Here is a 15,129-nt window from a genome sequence, read left to right as displayed (position 1 = left end):
AGAGTTCATTTATTTAAATTTTCTTGTATATTTAAAAAGGTAAAAGTTCATGTAAAATGATTAAAAACATGTTTGCATTGTTTAAAACAAGTTCTTTCTTTTCTTGTGAATTGTTTGTGAGAACTGTAATTTCCTACGGGGATAAGGTCTGTGAAGGTAACACAGGGTGGAGAAGGAAAAGGGAAAAAGAGACGAGAGCGCGTGAGTTACACGGAGCATCCGGAGAAGTTAGCTTGTTTTTATGTACTAAGAGTAAGTGTGTTTTGACTTTTCGGAGAGATAAGTCACAGTGTCGGTAAGCTAGTGACATAACACGTAAAGTTTCAGCGTGAGTCTGCTGGACTGTGTGCTTTGTTTCTTGTGGCTGTGCACACGTATTAAGTTAAAGTGAGGCTAACCCAGCCGTTCGCTAATAAGGACTACTGTAGGCTGCCGTTTCGCTATAGTTGTGGAACGTAACAAGCTGCAGAGGATCGTTACCGAACTGGATAACGACGGACACACCCCAGATAGTCACTCTGAGTGCCCGCGTCACTCAGAGTACCTCTGGCAACGTGGGAAGCTAAAACAGGTAGCTTGTGGAGCACGTGGAGATCACGGACCTTCCTCATCTTTGTGCTACTGCATTCAGAGCGGAGTGTTTCTGAAGGAGCTGAGGACAACTTGTTGCCTGGATTAAGCTGGTGGGGATTGCACGTTTCACAAGGTACTGAGTTTATTTATTTATTTTTTGCTCGTTGTGAAGGATATAAAAAAAACAACAACAGCAATAGAATAATATTAAACACAAAGTGAACCCGTCTTCCTTCATTAAATAGGTTCTTTTAGATGTTAAGGAGGAATTGACTTAACCAGGCTGGCGGAGAATGAAGACAACCGGACACCTGCGGCAGATGGGGAATCAGTGAACTTTTATTGAGACAGAGACAACCTCTCAACACAGCTCACATCAGGAGATTCCTCATATTTGCTGTGAGGATGGGTATATATTCTCTAAAACTTACAGGAGGGGGTTGTGAGGAAAGTGCTGCATTAGCAGAAAAACAACTCCATAAAAGGAAATCGGCCTTGGGTGTTCTAGTCTCTTCGCTTGCAGATATCTTGCACCTGCAGGATGAGGCGATCGCTTCTTATCGCTCTCAAGGCCAAAGTCGTGAGCACATTTTTATTACACAGTTGCACAGTCACTTTAAAGCTTGAACAATATTTAAAGCTGAATAATGTTTGATCAGATTATATTTTCTTCAAATCCCCCTTTTGACCCATCTTAAATGGGTCAACACACAAAAATAAGTAACATTCAAAGGAACACAGAGACGTGTCGAAGCCTGGCTCGAAAAACTCCTCGGGTCTTATCATTTGTCTTTATCTGTCATTGCAGATGAGGAGAAAAGAGTCCAGGCACCACCCTGCCCAGGGGTCGGCTGCAAGCAGTCTCGGTTCCCGACGAAAGCAGTAACAGCTGTCCTGCACACAAGGATACAACGAGTCAGTGCAACCAGGGTAGTGACACAAAATTAACAGTTCCTGTAACTCAGCAACCAAAAAGCATAAGTAATGATAAAAATGTGGAGAGTACAGAGTATACTATAATAATGAGAGATATAAACGTGAAAATGTGAAAGAATAAATCAACCATAAAATAAACCCAGAACGGTAACTGCTAAGGACATTCAAAAGTGAATATGGTAAAACGTGAGGAAGGGGTGTGGAAAAAAAACAATTTATATCCAGTGGTGGGAGTACACATTCGCTCAGGCTTAAGTCCGGAGACCCTGAGAACATCGCTTAACCCTCACAACCCGACCAGACACAGTTCAACCAGATATATCCTTCAAGAGGAAGTGGGTGAGGGAAACAATTAATAACAAGCCTAATACAAAACACCACAGAGAAACAACCATTCTAGAAGCATTTAAACAAGAGAAAGACGATAATGTTCGTCACCCTCACGATCAGAGTTTTCATCATCCGTTGGCGAGGAGGTGGGAAGTTGACTAGCCAATAAAGGCATCTGCCGGGCGAGATCCTTATCCTCAGGAGTGAGAGCTGTAACAATCAGTCTCTGGAAGAGGGATCGAATGCATGGAATACAACAGCAACCGCAGGTGACTAGGACAGCAACAAAAACTGAGATGGAAACTAGGATGGAAGCTACAAGGGCCTTATATTTGCCAAACATGTTAAGCCAAGAGTCCCACATGGCAGTATCAACGCCCGAGTGTTCCTTCATTTTAACAGTAAGAGCTGTGAGACCAGTAATAGCTTTAGTGAGGGAACCATCAGGAGCTGTGTTATTGGGGATATAGGTACAGCACTCCTGACCAAAAAGGCTGCAGACTCCGCCTCTTTCTGCGAGGAGAAAATCCGTTGCGACCCTGTTTTGGAAAGCCATTAGGGAAGTGGCAGATAACTGTGCATGCACAGCTTCAAAACCATCTCGAGTGTAATTAGCCAACAGTTGCACATTAAAGTGAATGTAGTTAATTCTGTCTACATTCGCATTTATTTCAACCATCCAAAGTATCGAGGCCCATCCTGCTTTAACCTGGTCTCGCAGTTTATATTCATCGGGGACCCCACGGGGTATACCTACAGCATCAATATAGGTTGGATTATGAGCTGAACCTGGGATTAGAGAACGTTTAGAGCGGCGTTCAGAGGAGGATGGGAGGCCAACTTCGTGTACTTCTATAGAGAGATCTACTGGAGTGACTAAAACAGGTAAAATAAGAGTTATGAGAGCGCAAAGACCTGACGCATCCCGAGGGAAACCATCATATAACTTGTTATTGCCACACCACCACCACAAATCAGCCCTAGCCGTAGGTCGGAAGTTTGGTTTCATAACCGTCATCTCAGTGCACCAAGAAGAGTTCAAGCTACCTAGTTTTACTGCATTGCCAGTCAGGTTAATACAAGTGAAATTGTTCACAGCTACATCTGAAGAAAAGAAAGGTGGTTTATTAGAGACCGAGCGTTGAGTTTTAGGAAAGTGGTTTTCCAGATATGAGCAATGACCTCGTTTTGTATTGTTCATAAGATGCAGGAGGCATGCACTATTGACTGGCGCCGGTACAACTCTTAAAGTTGGGCGGGCTCCCATACAAACTATGCAGTCGGAAGCCGTCTTGTCAGCAGCTTGTTCAGCTAGTAGTAACCAGTTGTTTGTTGCTCCAGAAATACCGGTTAGAATTTGGAAGAGGTCATCTTTAGACATTTTAGTTGTCTCTACAATGCGTATTCGGCCGTTTCTCCCCCCGTTTGTATATGTCACCGGAGGGCCATTAAAGGTGGGGTTATCATCTTTAACTACAGAGCTTGGAGCTGCACCAACGCTAGGGCATATTTCCATTTGCCAATACAGGGCGGTGCGATCAGTCCAAGGGGCAAGTATAAATTGTTGACAGGAGGTCAAGGCCAGATCCTTTAGGGTAAAAATTAAGCCTGAAAGATCCGGTTTTTTTGCTATTCTGAGCATATTTTGGTTTCTCCAGTGCAAAGCCTGACCCCTAGAGTGCTTGGACCAATCGAGGTCCGTTTCTGACACTAAACTGGACCACTTCCACTGATGCCAACCTCCCAGGGTTATATACCACACTGAGGAGGAGAGATGTACTGCAAGGTTAAAAAGATCCCCCCCTTGGTCTTTGGTGACGGGAGTGACTGGGAAGCTAGCGAAATCTATTTCGACTACCCAACTTTTATTGTTGGGGACACAGAGAGTAATCATTCTAGTCGTACTTGGGGTACAGGAGGTAACCGTGTCTCGTTTCTTTCTAAATGGATCGGGCGTGGGCAAAACTGGAGAGGAAGTGGTGGGCAAGACCCTAGGGGCTACATTTGTCAGATTGGGACTGTCAGAAGGGGGCGAAGCTTTTGAACTTGAAGGTGTCAGAAGTGTCGTGGGCCCTTCACAGATCAGGATTATGCCAATGGGAATGAGACCCAGGGCCAGGAAGCAAACAAAGACGCAACATCTTTGCCTGCCTGTCATTTCAGGGGGAAAGGGCCAAGACATGTTTACTTAGCTTGGATGTCTTCTAATAGAGGATGATGGGGCAGAGAAAGGTGGTCCAGTTCCCCCCCCTCGCCAAGGGCGTGTTCTAGGAGTTAAAGAGCAACAAAAAGTATCAGTGACACAACTTTAAATGAGCTTTCAGCGGTTAAAACTATTGCAATGTAAAATGTAAATCTTAAAAACTCAAGCCAATATAAAAGCAAAGTCATAAAAGATGTTAAAAATAGAAAAATAAAAATGTTTAGTTCAGTATGGAGAACACCCCCTTTTGTAACCAGCCGGCTTGTAGGTTGAGTTTTGGCTCCCTCAAGTGGTTGGTGATGCTGTTGCAGCTCCTTCTGACAGGTCCTTCTGCACCTCTCTTAAGGTTCTTCCTGGTTCGGTGGCAGCAGCGCACTGTGTGTAATGAAACCAGGTGTCACCTTTCCCTTCGAGCCTGACAGCGTGGGAGGTCCGCTCTGTTATGCGGTAAGGGCCTGTCCAGCGAGGCTCAGCCCACTTTCTCTTTGTGACTTTCAGGAGGACGTAGTCCATTCCAGGTGTAGCCGCCTCTTTCAGCTCTTGCTGGTTTCTTTCAGCGACCTGTGAGGAATACTGGGCAACAAAACTGCGGAGCATGTTATAATATGTCCTCGGATCGAGGTCTGAATCAGCTTCATCCGACATTAACAGGCGAGAGGAGGGGCCAGGAAAAGGCCTGCCATGCTCCAACTCAAATGGAGTGTAACCAGAGGTTTGATTTACTGAGCATCTTATGGACATTAATGCAAGAGGCAATGCCTTAACCCAATCTAATTTGGTCTGTGCACAGATTTTAGCCAATTTAGTTTTTAGAGTTTGATTCATCCTTTCCACTTTCCCCTGGGATTGGGGGTGGTAAACTGAGCCAAACTTATGTTTCAAACCTAATGCGGCTTCAACCCTCTGCAGATCGTGGTTCCTGAAATGTGAACCATTGTCCGACCTTATGACCTCGGGAAACCCATGCTGTGGTATATAATGATTAATCAGACACTTTACCACAGTTCTACTGTTTTCACTTGCTGTCGGCCAGGCTTCTGGCCAACCTGAAAATGCATCCACAGCCACCAGCAGGTACCTGTAACTGCCTACTCTGTCCACCATGTCTGTGTAATCAATGATTATTTCTTTCCCTGGGCAAAGTGGGATGGGGAAGTACCCTGCTATTGGCTTGAAGGCGGGCTTGATTCCAAATTGGTTGCACTCCTTACAGGTTTTAACCATGTATTTTGTCATGTCTTTTAGATAAGGGTGCCACCAGGCGGCTAAGTTCCTCATCATTTGTGCAGGTCCCACATGCCCCACTCCATGTGCCTCTTCCATTGCTGTCTGTCTGACCCCTGGCGGTAGAATGGGCCTTCCATCTGGGCCACGCCAAACATCTGTGTTTGTGGCCCCTCTTGTTACCCATAATGATTTTTCCTGGGGGCTGGCTTTGTCCTGTAACTCTCTGATTGTGGCTAGGCCTAGTTGTATGGGTGGTCTTTCTGGAGGGGGTGTGGCTTCTGGGTCCATTACCATAATCAGGGAGGGTAAGTAACCAGCTGTCTGCTTAGCTACTAAGTCGGCCTGTTTGTTACCTAATGCCACTAAGTCCAATCCGGCACTGTGTCCTTTGCATTTTACCACTGCCACCTTAACAGGTAACAACAGTGCTTCCGCTAATTCCCTCATTTCTATCTCATGTTTAATAGGCTTTCCGCTGGCTGTCAAAAAACCAGCTCTTAGCCACTGCTTGAGCTCCACATGCACTGCTCCCACAGCATAAGCTGAATCACTGTATATATTCACTTTCTGTCCCTTTCCCATCCTTAAGGCTTCAATCACCGCTCTCAGTTCAGCTCTCTGTGCAGACTGTTGTCCTGTCAACTGCTCTGCTTTCACTGTTTTCCATCTCATGTCTGTCTGTTCCACTATTGCCCATGCAGCCTTCAACATTCCACTTTCAGTTCTGAAACAACATCCATCTGTGAACCAATCTTTTTCTGCATCCATTAGAGGTTCTGCCTGCAAATCTGGCCTGATTTTCTCCTGTACCTGCACAACCTCTTCACACATATGTGGTTCCCCTGATCCCATGTGATCAGCCATGTTTATGCCTTCATGTGAGTAGGAGATGTGTGGTGCTTCCAAAATGGTACTGAGGCGTCTCTGCCTGAGTGAAGTGAGTGTGAAGGCCTGTGAGGAGACGTAGGCCACCACACTGTGTGATGTCAAAATTTTTAGTGGGTGGTTCATCACTATGTGTGCTGTTTTCTGAATGATTTTTGCAAGTCCAGAAACGTGTTGTGTGCACGGTGGGTGGCGTTTTTCAGTGTTGTCAAGCATTACGCTTACATATGTCAACACTTTTCTCTCTCCCCCTTTTTTCTGGAACAGGATACCATTGATATGGGTTCCAGTTCCAGAAACATCAAGATGAAAAGGCAAAGCATAATCTGGCACAGCAAGGTCAGAGGCGACAGAAAGCTGTTGTTTTAACTTTATAAACGCCTGTTCTGTTTCTGTAGTCCATGAGAGGGGAGCAGAGAGGTTTCTCATGCCTTGTTCATTTACCAAAACGCGCAAAGGGGAAGTAAGGCCAACATAGTCTGGGACATAGGTCCTGCTGTAACCAGTCAGGCCCAAAAATGACAACATGTCTTTTACAGTTAGAGGTTTTGGATGGTGCAAAATGGAGTTCCTGTGTTCTGGGGACAAGGAAATACCGGACTGTGAGACCATACGGCCTAGAAAAGAAACCTGTTTTCTTGCAATCTGTAGTTTGTTTTTGCTCACTTTAAAACCTGTGTTGGCCAGGTGGTGAAGTACCACTCTGGTGGCCTCCAAACAGATGTCAGCCGTGGGGGCAGACAGCAAAAGGTCATCCACATATTGTATTAACATACAGTCAGATGGTAGTGGGCTGGTTTGTAAAAGTTCTTTCAAACACTGATTAAACAGTCCTGGGGAGAGGGCAAATCCCTGTGGTAAGCGAGTGTAACGCCATTGTCGGCCTCTAAATGTAAATGAGAAAATGTCACGCAGTGACTCACGAAGTGGGAGGCAGAAAAAGGCATTAGCCAAGTCAATGCAGGTGAACCAGGCATGAGATGGTGGGAGGTTGGTCAAGGCAACATAAGGATTAGGCACAGGCAAAGTAGGAGTGCCAAGTAAGGCATTAATCCTTCTCAAATCATGTGCCATTCTGAACTTCCCCGTGCCTTTTTTCTCAACGGGTAGGATGGGCGTGTTCCACTTAGAGCAGGAGGGCTCCAAGACACCGGCAGTGACCAAACCAGAAATTGTTTCTGCAATCCCAGCCTCAGCCTCCGGTCTGTGTGGGTACTGAGGCTGCCACAAAGGGGTAGCAGATGACAGTTGAAAAGAGACTGGCTCCACATCAACTAAACCTACATCTGTGGGTCCAAGGGACCACAAACAATCTGGAAGAGAGTCGAGTAAAGGCGCAGCATCACAGTGGTCTGTGTGTTCTCTGCCATGTGACCCGCTGACCACTCCATGTTGCAGTGTTGAGGAATTAAAGCAATCATTTAAAATTTGGTATGTCTTGGTAGATGGAGAAAACAAAACCTGTGGGAGTTTTGTAGGTGTCCAGTCAGTGGCCGCAAGGGAACGTTTAACCATTCCACCCAGCTCCTTAGCCTGGTGTCCAGGATGTAAGGCCAGTGACACATGGGGAGCTGCCTCATCAGACATCATGTACCACTGTAATTGATCTGTTGTAAAAGTAACCGCTGCTGCCACTCCCTCCAGTGCCGCAAAAATGCACGACATGTTCAGAGACCAAGCCCGCCCCTCACACTGCTTTTGGAACATGTGCTGGTACCAGGTGGTGTCATGCCTGTCATAAAACAGTGTAACATGAGGTGGGTCAGGGGGAGGGACATAAGGATGTAGGAGTGAGAGCCACGGCCGCCATTGCTGAAAAGCAGTCCAAACTCCTGGTTCAGCAGGTGTTTCAACTTCCAATAATGCCCAGTAGATGTCAGCAGAGTCCGCCAAACAGGAGGAGGGTTGCAGCAGAAACTGACCACCTCCCTCTGGCCCATCAGAGCAGGGAAGTACAACCCCAGTAGGGAGAGTCACAGTTAGGCCTTGTGAAGAGCAGAGTATTGTGGCTCCTAATTTAATCAACAAGTCTCTTCCCAGTAAATTCACAGGCGCCTGTTTTGAACAAACATAGCTGTGTAACAAGGTCTGATCTCCAACCGTTGTGGGGAGGGGCACGGTGTAAGGCAGAGTTTTAGGTTCCCCAGATATGCCCACCACTGTAATCACTCTGTCAGTAAGTCTTTCACGAGCAACATCCTTAATGGTGGAGTACGTAGCTCCAGTGTCCACTAAAAAGCTGCTTCTTCTTCTATCTACAGTTATGGACAGCATAGGGTCCGCCGTTGTCCCTTCACCGTCCTGGGCAGTCTGTGGGGTGTCCTATAGCTGGGGACCACCCTCGTAGTACTCCCACCCCATCACAGGCATCTGTGGGGCCGGGGGCACTTCAACTAAAGCACCACGAGGTCCACCTCTGTGGCCAGGATGCTGATAGGGCCCACCACGGGCTCCCCTGCCTCTTCCAGCAGCCGGGTTCAAAGGGCACGCTTTAGCCCAGTGTCCAGGTTGTCCACACCGGAAACAAACATACATCTGGCCTCCCCTACCACCTCCCATCTGACCCCTTCCCCTGAAACCACCTCTGTTTCCTCCAAATGGGGAACCTCTCTGCCCATAAGGGGCCGGGGAGTGATAAGCACCATACTGGGGGGGCTGTGGATCAGTTGGCCATGGGTTCGGATACAAATCAGGGGCAACTGGACCAGGAGGGGGAGCCGCAGCGGCCACAAGTTGCTTTTTAGGCTTGTCACCTTTTCCACCCAGGTCGTTTTTAGCTTTCTGCAGCTGAACCTTCAACAGTTGCAACTGTAAATCTTCGACGCTCTCCGCTTTATCATCAGACTTAATCTGCACTTTGTTAAGATTAAAAATCAAATGTTTCTTCCAGATTGCAAAGTCACAGTCCTGCAAATCAGGATTATCCTCCATTTTCTGGCTTACTGACTCCGGAATGCCCCTCAGCACCGCCCTTCTAAACCACATGCTCTGTGAACAAGTCCTACTGGGGTGATGACCTGTATGGTTCACCCAGTCTTCAACAGCCTGATTTAGATAATGGGTGGGATTTTGCTTTCCCTCCCATTTAAATTTCTGTAAGGTGCCTTGATTTTTGGGTGGGAATTGTTTGCGCAGGGCCGGTCCAATAAACCTCAAGGCCTGCATTAGTGGCACCTCGTTCTCATGCATGGTAGTACCCGCATTTTGTTCCAGGTCCGCTGCCTGAGATCGGGATGTGCACCTAGTTATAATAGCTCTAAAATCTCCCAGTGCGAGGTCCTGTCCAGCTGTGTATTTATCCAAACCAGCCAACCAGGCATTCCCTCCCTCCGTTATGTCAGGGAGTTTGTCCACTAGGGCCTGGACATCTCCGAATGAATAAGGTTGATACACTGGTCTACGTTGCGCTTTAGTCTGGACCAGGGGAAATATGCCTGGAGGCTGAGGCACAGGGCCCTTAGATCTAGTCTGATATCCTAGACTGGGAGGGGTAGAGGGGGGTGTATTGTTAAGGTCACTGAGTTCATCATCAGTATCCTCAGTTTCTTCCCCGCCTGGTGGGGTAGCAGTGTCAGCAAAAACGTGGGCTAAACTCATCTGTGTTTCCGGATCCTGACGGCCCACCAAAGACATGGTAACTGTGACATTTGGTGAAGTGCCAGGCTCAGTTTTTGCAGTAGCGGTCAGATCTCCTTTAACAGCGACAGGAGTGCTGGCAAAGGGGTTGGACCGGGAAAGAGGGGCTGACGCAACACGATTATTCACCTGGACCACTGACCTATGTTCATTTAAGCAGCTGCGTAATGCTGCTTCTTGATCAGTTAATTGTTGTTCAGTGGGTTCCTGTCTGTTCATTCGAACCGCAAATGGTGCGCTCGCAAAGGGGTCAGTTAGGCCCTCAGATCCGGTTCCAAAACAATGGGACATAGAAGAGGGGGCTCTACTACTAGCTGAGGATGTCGCCGACAGAGAGGAGCTTCCTGGGCAAAAATGCTTGGTATCTATGGGAGTTGGAGCTACGGGCGGTTCTTCTCCAATAGTCATTATTCCACCAGAGATATTAAGTACCGGATATATGCCTGCTGAGGGAGGAGTTGAGGCAGAATAGGGAGGTGGCTGAGACCTATTTTTCTTCATGTGTGGTTTTGCAGTTTCCCATAAACACACCCAGTGATTAAATTTAGCTTTGCGGCCTGCGTGCTTATCTGCTTCCTTTCTGTGTCTCACCCCGCTCATCACACCTGCACCTGCTGCTGCTGAGTTGGCTTCTTCCTCTTTCTCTTTTGCCTGCATAGCCTTATTCTGCCAAATTATTCCCCAGTTACCACTACTCCCCTCGTCCTTTCCCTTTTCTTTCATTAACCTTTCAGCTGTTTTCCTCAATGACTCTTTCTGCTTTTTTGCTTCTTTAGGCTGGTGTGTGGAGTTGATGACTGTCTCAACACATGTTAATTGTTCTCCCAATGTGCTAAGAATAACACCGGGACCCCAACCATCATCATTAGTTTCTCGATCTAATTCTCCATCCATTTTACTGTCAATGGAGGAGTGTTCTTTTATTGATTTTAAAGGAGAATTTGGGCCAGCTGGGTTTCTGCCTCTGTTAGGCACTAACAGCTGGGGCGCTGCTTTAAAGGTGAGTCAGCACTGAAATATCCCTTCAGGTGTTACCAAGCTTCTACCAAACCGGAGTCTGGCGGGTAACCTTGCCTAGAGCTTCCTGATAGGGGTGCTAGTTGGTTGTCACCTTGTTCACACGTCTCATTCACACTTCATACATTACCTGCAGTCACTCATTACCCTCCTTATGTATGTAATAAATGTGTAAAAAAAAAAAAAAAAAAATTCTATGTGTGGTGTATTATTTTAACCAAAAGAGGAACCTAGTTCCTTTAATTGTGTAATCTGTGAACAACGGAGAACCAAACTGTCCTGCCCAGTGTTCCACAGCAAGCATTCAGCGTGTATTTATGTGTGTCCAATATCAAACAGAACATCAAAACATTTAAAACACTAAAATCATCGGGGTTTTAAGAAGAGATCCGTTTTCTCCTATTGATCAAAGGGACCCCTCCTTTGGACTCCAACCAGTACTTCTCCTTTTTAAGTTTTAGAGGATCTTTTCTAATAAAGTCCTCTGGGCCTTCCTAACCCTTCTGTAGTTTAGAGAATATTACTAAAAAATATTCTCAAGGCCTTTAACCTTTTAATTTGTTTAGAAAGGCGTTACTAATAAACCCTTTCAAGGTCCCAGACCTGCACTGAGGTATGTATCCGACACCGGAGAGCAACCCGTCGGCTGCAACCGTGGTCAGACCTCAGTTCACTCTTATCTTTATTCACTTATTCACTTATTTCTTATTCACTTATCTCTTATTCACTTGTCTGATTCTCAACAAGCCTTAAGTAAGCCAGACAATTTTGGTTATGAATTACTAGGAGTTTGGACACTAAGTATTTTTATAATGTTCAATATAGCAGAAATAAAAGGTCTGCTTACCTTGTTTTTTGTGTGCACACAGCTTTTGTCCAAACTCCGTTCACTCAGACCACGGCCGAAGTCCTCCCATCCGTTCCAGTTGACCTGGAGCGGGTCCTGTTTCGTGACGCCAATTGAAGGATATAAAAAAAACAACAACAGCAATAGAATAATATTAAACACAAAGTGAACCCGTCTTCCTTCATTAAATAGGTTCTTTTAGATGTTAAGGAGGAATTGACTTAACCAGGCTGGCGGAGAATGAAGACAACCGGACACCTGCGGCAGATGGGGAATCAGTGAACTTTTATTGAGACAGAGACAACCTCTCAACACAGCTCACATCAGGAGATTCCTCATATTTGCTGTGAGGATGGGTATATATTCTCTAAAACTTACAGGAGGGGGTTGTGAGGAAAGTGCTGCATTAGCAGAAAAACAACTCCATAAAAGGAAATCGGCCTTGGGTGTTCTAGTCTCTTCGCTTGCAGATATCTTGCACCTGCAGGATGAGGCGATCGCTTCTTATCGCTCTCAAGGCCAAAGTCGTGAGCACATTTTTATTACACAGTTGCACAGTCACTTTAAAGCTTGAACAATATTTAAAGCTGAATAATGTTTGATCAGATTATATTTTCTTCAGTTGAGTGAAGAACTTCCGGTTGGGAGATCGTTTTGGATTTATACTGGATCAATACAGGCCTGCAACGTAGGGTTTATCTCTGCCGGCTTTAGGTTTAGTTTGGGGACTATAATTGTTTTATCACTGGTGGTTTACACTGTATGTGTGGAGATTCTGTGTACAGTGGGTAAATTGCTGTGTGTGTTTGTTGGTTTGCCTGAATACTGAAATCTGCCATTTTATTATTTTCTTGTTTTCATTGTTTGGTAAATTAAAGGAGGGTTGCAATGCTCTACTTTACATGGTGTATGACATGATTTACTGCACTATAGACACTAGTGTTAATTTTTGCGTGTAGTGCTACTGTTAAGGAATAAGCTTCATTGATCCCAGAAACAAAAGAGAAGTTAACTTAAAAATATCGTACGAGAGTACACTAGAAAAAGAACCCAAAGCCCATTTATTTAATGGTATTGAGTAAATGAGGGCTACATAATATTGCACTATTGATGATCGCATGCAGGTGGCATAAACTAAATAGTGTTCTTTTAATCGCACGTTTACTAAGGTTTTACATCACATAAGTAATTTTCACAATCATTCTACTTTAAAAGATTTCAAGACAGAGCTTATTGTTCTCTGAACTTCCTTGTTTGCTGAACGGCAGGTAAAGTGCATCTTTTTGTTTGTTTGCTTTTGTGTGTTTGTGTTTTCTCTAATGGACCTCAGATGACGGTTTGCTTAAATTTGGGTCTCAAAGAATCTTTTCTGTCTGTACTCCCCACCCCTCTTCTTCTATTGCTCAGGTTGAAGCAGAATTTGCCCGTCTTACATCTGTTGACCTGAAAGGGTTCCTTTTTGCTGTGCTTGACCATTATGGAGAGGTTCGTGGAGCTGTACAAAATCAAGAGTGGCATAGGAGGGCTATAGGCTCATAAAATGCTTCGGTGATGATGTAAGTGTTCAACTGCGAAATCTAATCCTTTGTTTAAGTTTTAGGTTATCCAGTTCAACTGATGAACTCATTGAAAGAAAGCTGATAAGTAAAGTCTGTCATCATATTTCACAACTGGACATTTAGTGTGGTAACTTTTACAGAATCTGTGTGTATTGGTGGTAGGTTGGATATCATATTCTACTTGAATGTCCTGATAAGCCTGATTCAAAATCTCCAATGATAATCATATATTGATGGAATTATGTATCAAAAAGCTGTGAATTTGGAGCTGTCTACATGCTTCATAAACACTGTTTAAAAAGTGTTTTTGTTTTCTTTTTGACTTTGACCAGAGCCCTACACAAAGGAAGAGGACAGAGGACCTCATTTTCTAAAGGAAGATCCCTCACACACTTTCAAGACTGTGAAGGTTAGCATTGTTTCTTTTAGTAAATTTAATAATGACAGCACCACAGTGGATTTTAAATTAAACACGTGGCATCTATAAAACAATAGATGCCACATGATAACATGTGTACTTCTTCCTCACCAAATGTATTATTACAAGATCTTTGACACTGGAGATGGTCTGGGTTTCAGAGAAACTAACTGGCAAACTAGCATTGATATTATTACTGTCTTGTGTTTATTCATGTCTTCACCAGGGTCTTTGACATTTCGCTGCTGTACTGTTCACTTCAGCTTTACGTTTGATTTCTCACATTGTAAATGGTAAATGGCCTGTATTTATATAGCGCTTTACTAGTCCCTAAGGACCCCAAAGCGCTTTACATATCCAGTCATCCACCAATTCACACACACATTCACACACTGGTGATGGCAAGCTACATTGTAGCCACAGCCACCCTGGGGCGCACTGACAGAGGCGAGGCTGCTGGACACTGGCGCCACCGCCACCTCTGACCACCACCAGTAGGCAACGGGTGAAGTGTCTTGCCCAAGGACACAATGACTGAAACTGTCGGAGCCGGGGCTCGAACCGACAACCTTCCGATTATAAGACGAACTGTCAACTCTTGAGCCATGATTCAGTCATCCACCCATGTGTGTGAATGACTGAATGTGTAAAGTGCTTTGGATTTTGTTTGAAGACATGCTCAGTTATTTATGAACATGGTCTTTGTTTAAAGCAAGAAATTGATCTGTAACATGGGGGTGCATATCTCATTCTGAAAAAACTAATAATTAACCAAAACAACTAATAAGTGTTACCCAAAGCCAATCACCATCATCCAAGGCATCAGTATGGCTCTTCTTTGGAAAGACATGAATTCTTAAGCACAAGGGATATTGTGTAATTGTAATTGTGTAATTTTATTTTATTTTTTGTCTTTGAACCCTTTTATAGCCGACAGTTATTGAAGACACGTTTTCTAAAAGGATGAAAGTTGGCATTGTGATGGTGAAAGAAGAAGACATCTTCGATGTGTTGGTTGTCCTTGAGGCAGCAGTAATCCTGTCTAATCTGAGGGATGTCTCAAGTGCCATTTCCATGCTGATGGGCCTTCTTTTTGCCCTCAACATAGACTATCCAAAGGAACTTAAGGGCATCTTTGAAGTCATTCAGAATGTCCTAATGAACATTGGTGGAAGGCAGTGCATCTCAGTAGTGCATGGTCTAAGAAACAGACTCTTGGGTAGTGACACCGCCACAGCCTTAAAATTCAGGGAAATGAAGGAGGCATTTGAGGGCCGCATTTCGAGCAGCCTGTCACTACCCGATCCGTACCGGAAACCCGATCGGCACCCCGCATGCGCGAAAGGTGTCTACTTCCGGTCAAAGCATTTTACGATAGCTACAGGTATCTGTTAAGATGTTAAGAATAACAAGTATCTCTTAAAATGTTTCCGATAATGAAACATTTAATATAATGTAGACAAAAACAAAAAAATAAAAAGATAGTGACAGATCGGGA

General features: G+C 44.9%; 1 long non-coding RNA gene across 1 annotated transcript; it reads left to right on the top strand.

Moving 5' to 3' along the window:
- Positions 1-241: 241 nt before the first annotated feature.
- Positions 242-14,878, top strand: LOC113025983 (uncharacterized). Its single transcript, XR_003272855.1, has 4 exons — positions 242-706; positions 13,062-13,210; positions 13,546-13,622; positions 14,562-14,878. It is a non-coding gene; the product is annotated as an uncharacterized LOC113025983 (long non-coding RNA).
- The last annotated feature ends 251 nt before the right edge of the window (positions 14,879-15,129 follow it).

Source organism: Astatotilapia calliptera, chromosome 7 (assembly GCF_900246225.1).
Source record: "Astatotilapia calliptera chromosome 7, fAstCal1.2, whole genome shotgun sequence".
Taxonomy (NCBI): Eukaryota; Metazoa; Chordata; class Actinopteri; order Cichliformes; family Cichlidae; genus Astatotilapia; species Astatotilapia calliptera.
Note: the sequence above shows the minus strand (reverse complement) of the source record. Positions and strands in the feature narration are given on the sequence as shown.